Source organism: Drosophila subpulchrella, unplaced genomic scaffold, assembly GCF_014743375.2.
Source record: "Drosophila subpulchrella strain 33 F10 #4 breed RU33 unplaced genomic scaffold, RU_Dsub_v1.1 Primary Assembly Seq18, whole genome shotgun sequence".
NCBI classification, from domain to species: Eukaryota; Metazoa; Arthropoda; class Insecta; order Diptera; family Drosophilidae; genus Drosophila; species Drosophila subpulchrella.
In genome coordinates this window covers 655,539-670,041 of record NW_023665515.1, presented here as the reverse complement: position 1 = coordinate 670,041, position 14,503 = coordinate 655,539, and positions in this window count along the sequence as shown.

Below are 14,503 nucleotides of genomic sequence, written 5' to 3'. Positions count from 1 at the left end.
ACTATCAAAGATAAAGAATTGGGATTTCAGATTTAGATTCCGTAGCCTTGTACGCAGCGCAAGTTTGTTACGCGAAAATGCCACTCCCACTCTAACGCCTACAAACCGCCCAGACCTGTGGCGTCCACAATTCTCATGCTAGATAAAAAATTTTAACTGAAATGTATTAGTCTCTTCAATACCTATTGATTGGTCCAAAAAAAGGCTAACCACGCCCACTCGAACGACCACAAGCCTGTAAAGTCTGTAGCGCCCACACACAATTTTTCACAATTTTTTTACTGAAATGTATTAGTCTCGTCAATAACTATCGATTGACCCAAACGCCCATAACGCTTAAGTCTGTCTACCGCCCACATAACTTTATATTGGGATCGCGGGTAGGTGGCGTATTTCAATCTCGCTTTGCTGCTTGCATATCTCCATTACCCGTTGTTTCCTTTAGCTGAGTAACAGGTATCTAATAGTCGAGGTACTCGACTATAGCGATCTTCCTTGTTCAAGGTTGGCATCGATGTACTTATTAAGATATAATATCAGTATGTTTTTCATCACATTGCTTAAATGAAATGCCCAGGCACGTTTTCACTGCTCCAAAGTCCTTCATTTGAAATGATTTTGAGAGATGGGACCCACGCTTAACAAGCACGTTCTTGGTGTTGTACTATTCTAAGTGCGACAACGTTCAACAATATGTTCCTTAGTCTCTCCAGGAATTCGGGATGATTCGACGCAAACAATAAATTGTCTACGTAGATCGTAACCAACGTAATCCCGATTAGCGGAGTCCGTACAAATCCTTCTTTATTAAGCAAACTGGATTTGACACTCGGCTTGAAGATTTTCTACAAGAACATGAGGCTTTAATATACTCTGCAGAGGATGCTTGTACTTGCGATCCAATTGGTACGCCAGCTTCTAGTTTCCTCATGAACTCGTTGAAATTGTCTGGAATATACATACATATATGTACATGAATACCTTTTTCTCAAGCTCGCCATTAAGAAAGGCGGTGACTACATCCACCTGATGAATTTTTATGCTATATTCAGCGGAGGTTGCTGCCAACAGCAAGACCGACGTAAGCCTGGCTACAGGCAAGCACACTCAAAGAAAAAACCACGAAAATCGCCTATGTATTTATAAGTTATCCCTTATGTACCTAAGGCACTCCTAAGAAACTTCGACACCCAAAACAACCCTTCAGTTCCAAAAAAAATTTCACTTGTGAATCACCTTGGGAATCACCTGGGACATGTCCTCGTGCACAAGTGAAGAACAAGTGACGCTCCATATAGAAAATTGTATGGGATGTCCGCATTTTCACAAGTGAAAATTCAAATGAAAATTTTTCGAAGTCCTACGGGATTTCACTTGTTCCTTATACTCATTTTTCGTATGGCCTGTCACGTGCCGGTGACTCGTCCCAAGTGAATCACTTGGGAAAATTAGAATTTTTCCTTGAGTTTTCACTTGTGAAATCACTTGCAAGGGACACGTCCCAAGTGAATCACTTGTGAAAATCAAAATTTTTCCTTGAGTTTTCAATTATAAAAAAATAGAGTTTAAAATACATACATATTTAATTTCATTATAATTCATTTTAATTATATGGTATTATTTAGATTTTCAAAAATTGTACAATTATTGTTTCTGTTTTTTGCTTCGTAAGCTTATTTTTAACGTTAGTCATCGCCGTTCTTAAACCTTTGTCCGGGTCCTCTGAATCCTTGGCCAACGCTCCTGAAAAAACATATGTTTAAAAAATGTTGTATTTGTTAATTTGTATATTTACCTTTTATAGCTGTGTATAAACTCTTTGCGGGATTTTTTTTGCCACAAAACATTTTGTCATCCACTTTCGGCTAACGGAACCCATTGAATACCTTCAAAATATACGTACTTTAAACTAAGATCAATGCACAACATATTAAACTTAACGTAGCACTTACCTGACTTTATTATATTAACTTAAAGAGACGATTAAAGTAACTCTGCTGCGCACCACTAAAATGGATGCTTCCCTTTCAATCACTCAAAAAGAATGCACCAAGTCTTCTTCTCACCCCTTTACTCGATTTCCTTTGTTTCTCTTCGCTGTTGGCGCGTGCCACTGCACTTATACCCTTTCTAAGGCGAAATATATCCGACTATATAATTTGTACTTCAGTAAAAAATACAATACGAATTTTTTAAAAATGTTAATACTAATGCTACTAATGTTTTAAATATTGAAATCAATTTTAACGGACTAATTTTCTATATTTACACTAAAAAAATATATATAAATAAAAATGTATAATAAGTAAACATAACATTATAAGTAAATCCAAATTACTTAATTTTACTATAATCAAATAATTTACTTTTATAAAACAATATAAGTTGTATATTTTCGATACACAATAATGCTCCTAAAATATTAGGGCATTCACATGTCGCTGCTCCACGAAAATTTTTCCGCCGAAATATTAGTCGCTAGCCGAACATAACGGAGAGACGCAACAAAAATAGAGGACCGGCCGAAATTTGTCTCTGCAGGCAGATTATAAGACAAGAAAAAGAGGGAAATATCCGAATATCTGCCTCTCTTTGTTGCACGATCGCTTTCGTGGGCAGTCTTCTACGGCTGCGCCGACTGCTCTGCTGACGTCAACAGCGGCACAGCGTTTTAGGCACAAAAAAAGCTTTTTGCCTTGAGCCATGTCACCGCGTCCCTACTGCAGAACTGAAGGGAATATATAATCACAAATTTAATATAGTTTATTTATTTTATCGAATGTAATATCTTTTTTCGTCACAATTGTTGATATCAGAAATTTTTGTTAGAGGCGCGTTCGCCACTTCTTTTTACCTCGTTAAGAGGTGTTTTTGTTTGATTATTATTATTCTACATACATATATTTCTTACAATTGCATTGTGCTTAAAATGAGTTGCAAAAAACAATCGCATACATATATTTTATATATTACACATGTGTACATTTGTGATTATGAATGTCTTTCATTGTGTGTGAGGTTTCAAGTCTATGTTAATTCCCTGCAGTTCCACAATTCAGAACAAGCACCTAAACATCTCTAAGTCGATTGGGACGTCGGCAGAACAGCCACCGACGCCGGCAGAGCCGAACGTAACGGCGGCAAAGCAGACTCGCTCTCAGTCGGGGACCGCAAGGAGAACGCTCAAAAAGTAATTTTTGTGCCTCTCCCTCTCCGCTAAAAAAATGCGGGTGAAGGCAAAGAGGCCCAGCAATTAAAATAGTTCGACTTTTTTGCATTTTTAAATAATGCGACTTGTTTTATTTTACAAATAATTAAAATATTTTGTGTTGGTTTTAGAATACTTGAACTTTTTTAAAAATGTAAAAGTTTATTATTATTATGTGAAATCTTATACATATGTACATATACACCCGTTACTCGTAGAGTAAAAGGGTATATTAGACTCGTCGGAAGCAACATGTAACATGTACATAGAAGGAAGCGTTTCCGACCCCATAAAGTCTATATATTCTTGATCAGGATCACTAGCCCAGTCGATCTAGCCATGTCTGACTTTCCGTCTATCCTTTAAACTATAACAGCTAGGCATGCTGATTATGGGCTTCCTGCGCAGCGATGGATCGTGCCACGCCCATTTTAACGCCTACAATCGACTATAAAACTAAAACCCGTCTAGCACCCACATTTTAAAATTATTTTTTAAAAATTTTTATGACAGTTTGTTCTTATTATCAATACCTATCTACATGCAAATTATTGAATTATTATCTACAAATTATTAAAATCGGACCGGTCATTAAAAAGTTATAGCCAAATAATAGTTTTGACATAAAACAAGTGATTAATGATGTTCTTGCTGGGTGAGTACATACATGTAAAAATTTTTTCTGAAATTGTTCACAATACACAACAACTTTATTGGCAAAAAAAAAATTTGTTTCTTAGCCGCTGATGCTAGATAAAAAATTTTAACTGAAATGTATTAGTCTCTTCAATACCTATTGATTGGTCCAAAAAAAGGCTAACCACGCCGGACCGGTCATTAAAAAGATATAGCCAAATAATAGTTTTGACATAAAACAAGTGATTAATGATGTTCTTGCTGGGTGAGTACATACATTAAAAAATTTTTTCTGAAATTGTTCACAATACACAACAACTTTATTGGCAAAAAAAAAAATTTGTTTCTTAGCCGCTGACAGTAGTCAATTTTTCAGAAAATAGTTAGTAAGATCATCCATTTTAATAGGTATATATATTTTTAGGGGCTCAGGGACTTGAATTTTTTTATAATTTGACAAATTAATTTGTTTGTGAGTTTAAAAGCAGCGTGCAAATTACTCACACAAATGTTACTTAAAATGCGTTGGGCTTGTGTACGTTCATTGTAAACCGATGGTGTAGAAAAAAAATCACGCCCAACATGTTGGCCTGACTGGGGGCGTTCTTTTGCAAACATAATAATTTTTTAAAATCACAATTTTGCTTTTCTTGCTTTTTTACTATTATTACAATCGGTTTTTTTATGTTGGATCCATTTTTTTGAAGGCATCGAATTTTTAGTAAAAAGCCCTCTGATTTCTTTTATGGACGCACGTCGCAGTAAGTAGTCCATCTTCCTCGTTTTTGTCATGTTTCCACTGTCCTTGGAAGTTTTTTAACAATTTCTGAATGACAAAATATAAAGTTACAAGTATTTTGACAGTTTCTGAAAGCCAAAAAAAGGAAGAACGCTATAGTCGAATACCTCGATTATCAGATACCCGTTACTCAGCTAAAGGGACTAAAGGGAAATGGAGATATGCAAGCAGCAAAACGAGATTGAAATGCGCCACCTACCTGCGGTATACAGATTTAAGCGTTATGGGCGTTAGGGCGTGGCAATTTTTTTTTTGATCAATCGATAGGTATTGACGAGACCAATACATTTCAGTTAAAATTATCTAGCATAAAAATTGTGGGTGCCACAGGCTTGGGCGGTTTGTTAGAGTGGGCGTTAGAGTGGGCGTGGCAAACTTTTTTGGGTCTATCGATAGGTATTAATGAGAACAATAACTTTCAGTTAAAATTTTTATTCTAGCATCAAAACTGTAGGAGCCACAGTTTTGGTCGGAGGAATCTCGGGAATATGCATGCCTAATTTCAGTATTATATCTCTTATAGTTTCCGGTATCTCAGCGTTCATACGGACAGACGGACATGGCTAGATCGACTCGGCTAGTTATCCAATTCAAGAATATATATACTTTATGGGGTCGGAAACGCTTCCTTCTTCCTGTTACATACTTTCCGACGAATCTAGTATACACTTTTACTCTACGAGTAACGGGTATAAAAATGTTTGTGGGGCAAACCTTAAATATTTTTGAAATCTGAACTTGTTGTCATTTTAAAAAAATTAAAAAGTAAGTTGATTTAAAGTAATTATTTTGGCAGAAGAAAACAATTTATTTAAACACAAAAGAAATGGGATTCGTACAGCAGGAAATAGGCATGTTCAAACAGAGGGTATGATTTTAAAATTGTTGTTTTACGGCAATATTTAAAAGACTGGTACTAAAAAAGTTTTTTTTTGGCCAAGTCTTGATACACATGTTTTCTATATTACTAAATAGAATATGTATAAAATGTTTCAAAAAAATAAAAAATGTGAAAGAATATTCCGTTTGTTTTGTAAAAGAACGACCCATGCAAGTATATTTGTGTATGTACCATGTAGATAAAGTTGTATGCACAATATACATTTATATATAAAATGTATATGTGAAGTCAAATACGATGTTAAGATTTAACGAACTCTACAAAGAATAAAGCAGCCATTCTTGCCGAAGTCTCCAACAACCCCAGAGAGCGTTCGTTTAATGTTTGAAGACGAAAAAGTCATGAACCTATTTGGTATGACCAACGGAAATTCTCTAAAACGCTTTTTCAAAAAAGTATACGTATCAAGCACTTTTGCGTACTGTATTTTTATACCCGTTACTCGTACACCCAAAAACAAATCGTCATCAATATGCCATTATTTAGGTGTCAATGTGACACTATTAAGTGTCAATAAATCTTTGATACGAAGCACATGAAATTGACCCTAATATAGGATCACTATGCCACTTCAAAAAAGTTTTCTACAAAAAAGGTTTTTTGTCACAAAAAAGCAAGAGCATATTTTAGATCGTTTACATAGCCGGGTAGGTGGCGTAATGGTATGGGGAGCCATATCCTATTATGGCACCTATGAGTTACAATTACTCACCCCGAAAATGAACGCCGTGGCGTATAAAAATCTTTTAAAAACGGCTTTCCCACATTTCCAAAATTGTTTTGGAAATCTTAAATGGCGTTTTCAACACGACAACGCTCCAATCAACACTGCCCGATCTGTAAAATCGTGGATACAGGGCCAAAACGTTGATGTCCTGGAGTGGCCGCCGTACTCTCCGGACTAAAATATAATAGAGAACGTGTGGGGATGGCTCTCGAGAAAAGTATACGAGTCTGGAAAGCAGTATAGTACAAAATTGGAGCTCATCGACGGGATTAAAGAAGCTTGGTCTTCAATATCATTACAATACATTGAGAAATTGTACGAGTCACTTCCCAGCAGGATCTGTGAGGTCCTGGAAAATGGGGGCGGGACCACCCACTATTAATTTGATTGGAAAATAAGTACATAATAAGATAAAACATAAAACACTACTAGTTGTTAAGCATTAAGTGAAAATTCATTAAATTTAAGCAGGGGGCGCTAATCTAATGACGCAAAATTAAATTCATATTGTTGGTATACATTTTCTTTTCAAATAAATAAAATATTATTGTTATACTTATCATTATGTACCTTATCTTATTTTGAAGAATATTATTAAAAGAATCGTCAAAAAAAGTTTTATGGCTTTAGCCTTGATAGTTTGGATAATATTGGACATTACTCGAGAATGCTCAGGGGGCGCTAATCTGATGACGCGCAGTGTATATATATTCTGGATCAGGATCACCAGCCGAGTCGATCTAGCCATGTCCGTCTGTCCGTCTGTCCGGATGAACGCTGAGATCTCGGAAACTATGAGAGCTAGGCTATTGAGATTTGGCGTGCAGATTCCTGAGCTTCTTACGCAGCGCAAATTTGTTTCAGTAGAGTGCCACGCCCACTCTAACGCCCACAAACCGCCCAAAACTGTGGCTCCTACAGTTTTGATGCTAAAATAAAAATTTTAGCTGAAATGTATTGCTCTCATCAATACCTATCGATTGATAAAAAAAAAGTTTGCCACGCCCACTTTTACGCCCACAAACTTCAAAAAATCGTAAATATGAACGTAGATATATCAAGGATAGAGAATGGGGATCTCAGATTTAGATTTTGTAGCCTTGTGCGCAGCGCAAGTTTGTTACGCGAATATGCTACGCCCACTCTAACGCCCACAAACCGCCCAAGCCTGAGGCGCCTACAACTTTCATGATAGATACAAAATTTTAACTGAACTGTATTGGTCTCATCAATACCTATCGATTGACCCAAAAAAAAATTTACCACGCTCACTCTAACGCCCATAACGCTTAAATTTGTCGACCGCCGATAGGTGGCGCATTTCAATCTCGGTTTGCTGCTAGCATATCTCCATTTCCCTTTGGTCCCTTTAGCTGAGTAACGGGTATCTGATAGTCGAGGTACTCGACTATAGCGTTCTTCCTTGTTTCTTATTGATACGCAAGCAATAAATCGAATAATTGTACTCGCGCAACCTACAACCAACATTGAAGATGATGAAAGTGGAAATTTCTGACAACTACGGCACTGTAAATCGAACTCTACATGGAATAAAGCAGCCGTTCTTGCCGAAGTCTCCAACAACCCCAGAGATCATTCGTTTAATGTTTGAAGACGAAAAAGTCATGAAACTATTTGGAATGACCAACGGAAATTCTCTAAAACGATTTTTCAAAAAAGTATACGTATCAAGCTCTTTTGCGTACTGTATTTTTTCTTCAGAAAAGATACTTGGCCTTTTTGAAAGTTGATTGATGCCACTTTCAAAGTATGTCCTTTTGGAGATTTCAAGCAAATTTAAATAACTTACATTAAACATATTGTGAGGAGTCGAATAACTCCCCACAAATATAAGCAGCAGCAGCAGCAGCAGATGGCCGGCCGCTCACCAGATACGCGGCGAATTCGCGTAGTAACGGCGCGGCGAGGAGAGAGTTTTGAGACCAAGGATGGAGAACGAGAGAGTTTGGAGACCAAGGATAGAGATCAAGAGAGTTTGGAGACCAAGGAGCGGATTATGAGAGAACGGAGACTTGGCGGACAGAGCAAGAGTGCCGAGTGCAAAGGGGGATAACGGAACTCCACCGGACTTTGGACTCTGCCGTGAACTTTGGACCGGGAGAAAAAGTGCCTCATCTCGGTAGTGGAGCGGCACACAGGCGTGCCACAAGCATCACGGGAATCATCGGGTCGGCAGCAGTGGGTAGAGCATCGGTTGGAAGCGGTACGTGAAGGACAAGTGGGACAACCAGGAGGCACGGACTTTGGACCCGGAGTGGAGAGATCCAGCGGGCCGTGCGCAAAAGGGAAATAACGGTTCCCGGAGGCCCTATATAAGGCCGCAGAGCGCTGGCAAATGGATCAGTCGATCACGAGGGGTCAAACCATCAAGATCAGTTAAAATACCAAAGTAAACAGTCAGTCAAGCATGTAATCTACGAGGGAGCCACAACAAGGCGAATCGTCGGAAGCACCGCCGTGGGAAGCATACAAGGAGCAAGATCGCCACGTCAAGACGTTCGGGATTGGGACACCAGGAAATTCCGAATTGAGAAGGCATCACACGGCTAAGTTAAGGCGTTTGTTTCCAACCATGTCACGACCACACCCTGGCGAGTCGCCCGGCGGGTCTATCAGAGTCAAGCGAAAGAGGCCTACGACGAAGAACCGTTAGCTCGGGGAGGAAAGTTGTCTAAGACCCAGCGTACCTTGCCCGACCAAGCAGGACCTGTCCTGACGGACGAGCGGTGGATCGATTTGCGGTTTAAAGAGGCGCTCGCCTGGAGAGCCCTGCGATTACCGGCGAAGTTCCCGAACAGCAACCTCCCAACTCCCCGAGTGCCAGAACGCCAAGCTGCTGGTCAGGAGACAGCGCAGAGGACGTCGGCAGTGACGCTCGCAGACATCTCCGGCAGCCGCGCGGAGCTCATTGGTGAGCGCGGGACTGTCCGGGACAGAGCAAGGGACAGGTATTGCCTTGAATGGCGTTGGCCTGGAGAGCAAAGTTTGTTCACCCAAGTCTGAGAACGGTGACGCTTCCCTAAGCCCACAAGGCCGAACTCTCTGCGAGTCTAAGGCGCGACAAGCGACCCCGAGGCAGCGCGTCGGCAAGCGAGCAGAAAGCGGCCACTTCGAGCGTCCCGAGACACAGGAGCCAGCGGACGTCGAGTCAAGAGGAGCACCAGCAGCCGGCGGAACCAGAGCAAGGTGATACTGAAGCCAGCCCAGCCACACATCCGCTGTACTAATACCACGAGAATAAATCCCACTGTTACCATTTGAACCCTTTGTTTTTTCACTGATCTACGGGGCAGTCACGTCATATAAATTTGGTGGGACGAACACACAATCTTCTGAGCTAGCCGCACGAATATCGTAGCGAGCAGACAACAAAATCAGTTCGTTACATCTGGCACCCAACGTGATTGTCCCAACAGTGAGAACAGCACAATAAAAATGGGAAGGAAGTGGACTTACCGCCTTAAGAAGGAAGACTTCGCCCATGTCGCACAGAGGCTTAATGTCGCCCTGGAGGGCAGGCTTGACGACATGAGGAAGGCACTGTCGGAATACTACTCAGAAACAGAGAACGACCCACAAATCGTCGACATCTGGGCTGAGCTGGAAGCAACATACCACGACATAGCCGGCCCAAGCATTACGTTAACGAAGGGGACAACTTGGTGGCAAGCCTGAGCATTGACAACATGCAAAAAGAGGCCCACAGGAGAGAGTCAGGTCAAGATAAGAAAACAGCAGCGCTGACCCCGAGACGAAGCCAGTCGGACTATGCAAAGGTCGCTAAACAGGTCCGCGAATGGTCGTTCAGGTTCGGCGGGGTGGAAAAACCATTTGAGTTCCTGGAGCACGTAGAATGGTCCGCCATCCCTTGATCGACGCCGGAGTTGCTTAAAGGAAGGGCTTTGAAATGGTTCATCGCCAACAACAACCAATGGAGAACCTGGGCAGAGTGCACAGAAAGCTTCCACACCTATTTTCTGCCAAGAGATTTCTTCACCAGGCTGGCGGACCAGGTCCGGCAACGGAAGCAAAGCTTCAGCGAGTCGTTCAAGGACTACATGATCGACATGCAGACGACGGTGAGGCCACTTAACTATTCTAGGAAAGAGACGTTAAAGGTCATTAAAGAGAACTGCACCCCAAGCTTACGGATTTTCTTAAGAGCATACAAAGTGTCGGACCTGGATACGCTAATGATCCTAGCCGATAAGTACGAAGAACTTAAAAAGGAACGGGAAGTTTTCGCACAGGAGAACAAGTTCTCAAAGACCAAGTCGGCATCACCAACGCAGGTAACATGCAGAAGATGCGAGGAGACAAATATCCAGGACACACGAGGAAATGACCAATGGTAATTACCAGCCCAAGCCAGACGACAGCAGGCAACAGACGCACCATGCGGAGGCCAATGGACACCACCCCCACAGCAACAGAGACATCCAAACAATACCTTGCGGAGGCCGCCAAGCAACACACAGAGGCCACAGGATGCCACCCATATCACAGACCCGAAGGAGGCCTGTCGGAAATGCGGTGGGAACGGGCACTGGGCTAGAGGATGTCGAAACCAGCGGCTGTTATTTTGCTGGATATGCGGCAAGGTGGGTTTCAGGACCGTCGATTGCTGCCAACGATCGGGAAATGGCCAGCGATCTCAGCCGCAGAGAGGCGAGCGGGGATCGCACAATGCCACCTCTCCAAACTAACGGCCAAGCTAATCGAGGAGAAGCAGCAGTTGTCCGCAGCTGTGATGACACCGGAGCAACGTCAAGCTTCGTTAGCGAAAAAATGGCGGACAATATTGCTGCTCTAGGAAGGATTACAAGGACGAGACGGCAAGTTAGGTTGGCAGACGGAAGGTGCGGCGGAATTAATACGCAGCTCGAGGTGGAGGTCAAATTCGGCAACAAACAAGTGACCATGAGCCTGTTGATTTTACCCGGAGTAGTGGATCCATTGGTGTTGGGATGGATCTTCCTGAAACAAGTCGGAACCGAAATAAGGTGTGCTGGACACGAGATAATAATACCAGCCAGGAACCGACACAATGGATGGCTCGAGGAGAAGCTATTAGTAGCAGTCGTTCAACAAGTAAACGAGTTGGGCGATACAAGAGCGTTTCTTGAAGCAGAGCTGGCAGACTTTAGCACAATGACGGGAACATCGAATATGGCAGAACACCAGATCAAAATGAAGGATGACAAGCCAATCAAGCAGAGATACTACCCCAAGAACCCAAAAATCCAAGGGGAAATCAACGCAAAGGTGGACGAGCTTCTCCAAATGGGGCTCATAGAGCATTCAAAGAGCCCATACAGCTCCCCCATCGTGATGGTGAAAAAGAAGACAGGCAAGTGTAGACTGAGTGTCGACTTCAGACAGATCAACGCGAAGTCAGTGAAGGATGCCTACCCAATGCCCCGCATAAACTACATCCTAGATCAACTAAGGGAAGCGCGGTACATCAGCAGTTTGGACCTGAAGGATGGATACTGGCAGATCCCACTGGAACAGAGTAGCAGGCAATATACGGCGTTCACGGTACCAGGCAATGGTCTGTTTCAGTGGAGGGTAATGCCGTTCGGACTTCAATCGGCGTCAGCAACGTTTCAGCGAGTTTTGGACCAAGTAATTGGCCCCGAGATGTCACCACACGCATTCGCTTACCAGGATGACATAATAGTGATCGGTCGCACGCTGGAAGATCACAAAAGAATCCTTAGAGAAGTGTTCCGGCGTCTAAAGGAATGCCAATTCTTTATGAAGGAAATGCTGTACCTGGGACATCGAGTGACAAGCGAGGGAATAGGAACAGATCCAGAAAAAGGACCCGCCATCGCTGAACTGGAACCGCCATCGACCGTCAGAGAGCTCTGGCAATACCTTGGAGTAGCGTCATGGTACCGCCGATTTGTACCAGATTTTTCTAGAATCGTCAAACCCCTGAATGACCTGCTGCGCAAAGGCAGTAAGTGGGAGTGGACACCAGAGCACCAGATGGCATTTGAGGAAGTAAAGGCAAGACTCGTGGCAGATCCGGTGCTAGCACGCCCGGACTTCAGTAGAACTTTCATCCTGCAAACAGACGCCAGCGACTACGGCATCGGAGCAATACTGACCCAGGACATGCAAAAGGGCGAAATAGTAATCTCCTATTCGCGCCGAACACTGAACGGCACGGAAAATAACTATTTAACAACGGAGAAGGAGTGCTTGGCGATCGTCTGGGCGATCAGGAAGCTCAGGCCATATCTGGAAGGTTACCACTTTAAGGTAGTAACCGACCACATGGCCTGAAGTGGCTCAACAGCATCGAAAGCCCTTCTGGAAGGATCGCCAGATGGGCCCTGGAGCTACAACAGTACGACTTTGAGATAGCGTACAGAAAGGGTCAGCTAAACGTGGTGGCCGACGCATTATCAAGACAACCACTACCAGAGACGATACGAGGATTAAAAGAGGCATCGGCCACAATAGCTTGAGGAGGGTGCAGCTGGATCAAGGACATGGGCGAAAAGATAAGGACCCAACCGCAGAATTACCCGGACTATGTTATGGATGGTGAGACACCGTACAGAAACATACCTCACCGAGCAGGCAGTGAAGACGTCGCGTCATGGAGGATGTGCGTCCCAAAGTCGCTACGGGAAACAGTTACGAGTACGACACAAAGACACGAGTAACGATAAGGGATCCACCCGCAAGGCAACAGGTTTCAGCGTCGGGCGCGAGCCAGAGTCAACCGATTACGCCACGTAAAAGAGAGTATGCGCGGAGGGAGACAAGCAACACAAGTCGCGCAGTCCAGACATACACCGTAGCATCAGGAGATTCTATACGGAATGCGCCGGACAAGCTCGTCTAGTTGTTACCCGAGGAAAGTGGGAGGACGGTGCAGAATCAGATCTACATCGTATCCAGTTGGTCACAAAAGATAGATACACGCATCGCACCAACAGTTACCAGGAAAAGAACACGGGCAAACCCTGAAATGAAAGAAAAGTAAATGCCGGTTCAACCAAAAGAGCAACTCACCACGGGTAGAAAAGCTCTGCTGCAAACGAAGGTCAAACGTTATTCAAGGCCGCTGGGGCCATTGTACTTGAGGTTGAGGGCAACGAACGGCATAGGCTGGAAGGAGCTGAGAAAATAAAATGGAAAAGACAGATCAGCCAGAAGCTGTGCGGGCAGATCAAAAGTTGCAAAATCACCACGAGCCAGGGAAGGGGGCGCCTCGATAGGCGATCGATTGGCACTAGACGATAGTGCGATCGATGGGTACACGAAAATGGAAATATCTGCCGAAGGTGGAAATATCGCAACGAGCAGGTGGCAACGCCGCACCATCGGTATCGATAGTCGAATAAACATCGATCACGTAGGGATGGTGTGACCAGGCGGAGGAACCATGGAAAGGAGTAGGACGCAGCAATGAGCAGCGAGCTGGGGATCGATAGCCCATGAGTATCGAGGACCCAGTGGAATCATGGAAAATATCGGCGCGGAAGATTTCAAGTTGCTACGAGGAGGATGACCAGCGCTGTAGAAACTCAATGGAGTTAAGAGCGTCGAGGGAGCAAGGAGGGAGCGCCGCGGGAATCGGAAGGAGCATCACAAGGACTCGAAGGCTAGAATATGCAAGGAATCGCCGGAGAGTAGGACCGAGTTTTTCAATGTTTCCAGAACTAAGGCGGAATGTGAGGAGTTGAATAACTCCCCACAAATATAAGCAGTAGCAGCAGCAGATGGCCGGCCGCTCACCAGATACGTGGCGAATTCGCGTAGTAACGGCGCGGCGAGAAGAGAGTTTGGAGACCAAGGATGGAGAACGAGACAGTTTGGAGACCAAGGATGGAGATCAAGAGAGTTTGGAGACTAAGGAGCGGATAATGAGAGAATGAAGACTTGGCGGGCAGAGCAAGAGTGCCGTGTGCAAAAGGGGATAACGGAACTCCACCGGACTTTGGACTCTGCCGTGAACTTTGGACCGGGAGAAAAAGTGACACATCTCGGCAGTGGAGCGGCACACAGGCGTGCCACAAGCATCATGGGAATCAGCGGGTCGGCAGCAGTGGGCAGAGCATCGGTTGAAAGCGGTACGTGAAGGACAAGTGGGACAACCAGGAGGCACGGACTTTGGACCCGGAGTGGAGAGATCCAGCGGGCCGTGCGCAAAAGGGAAATAACGGTTCCCGGAGGCCCTATATAAGG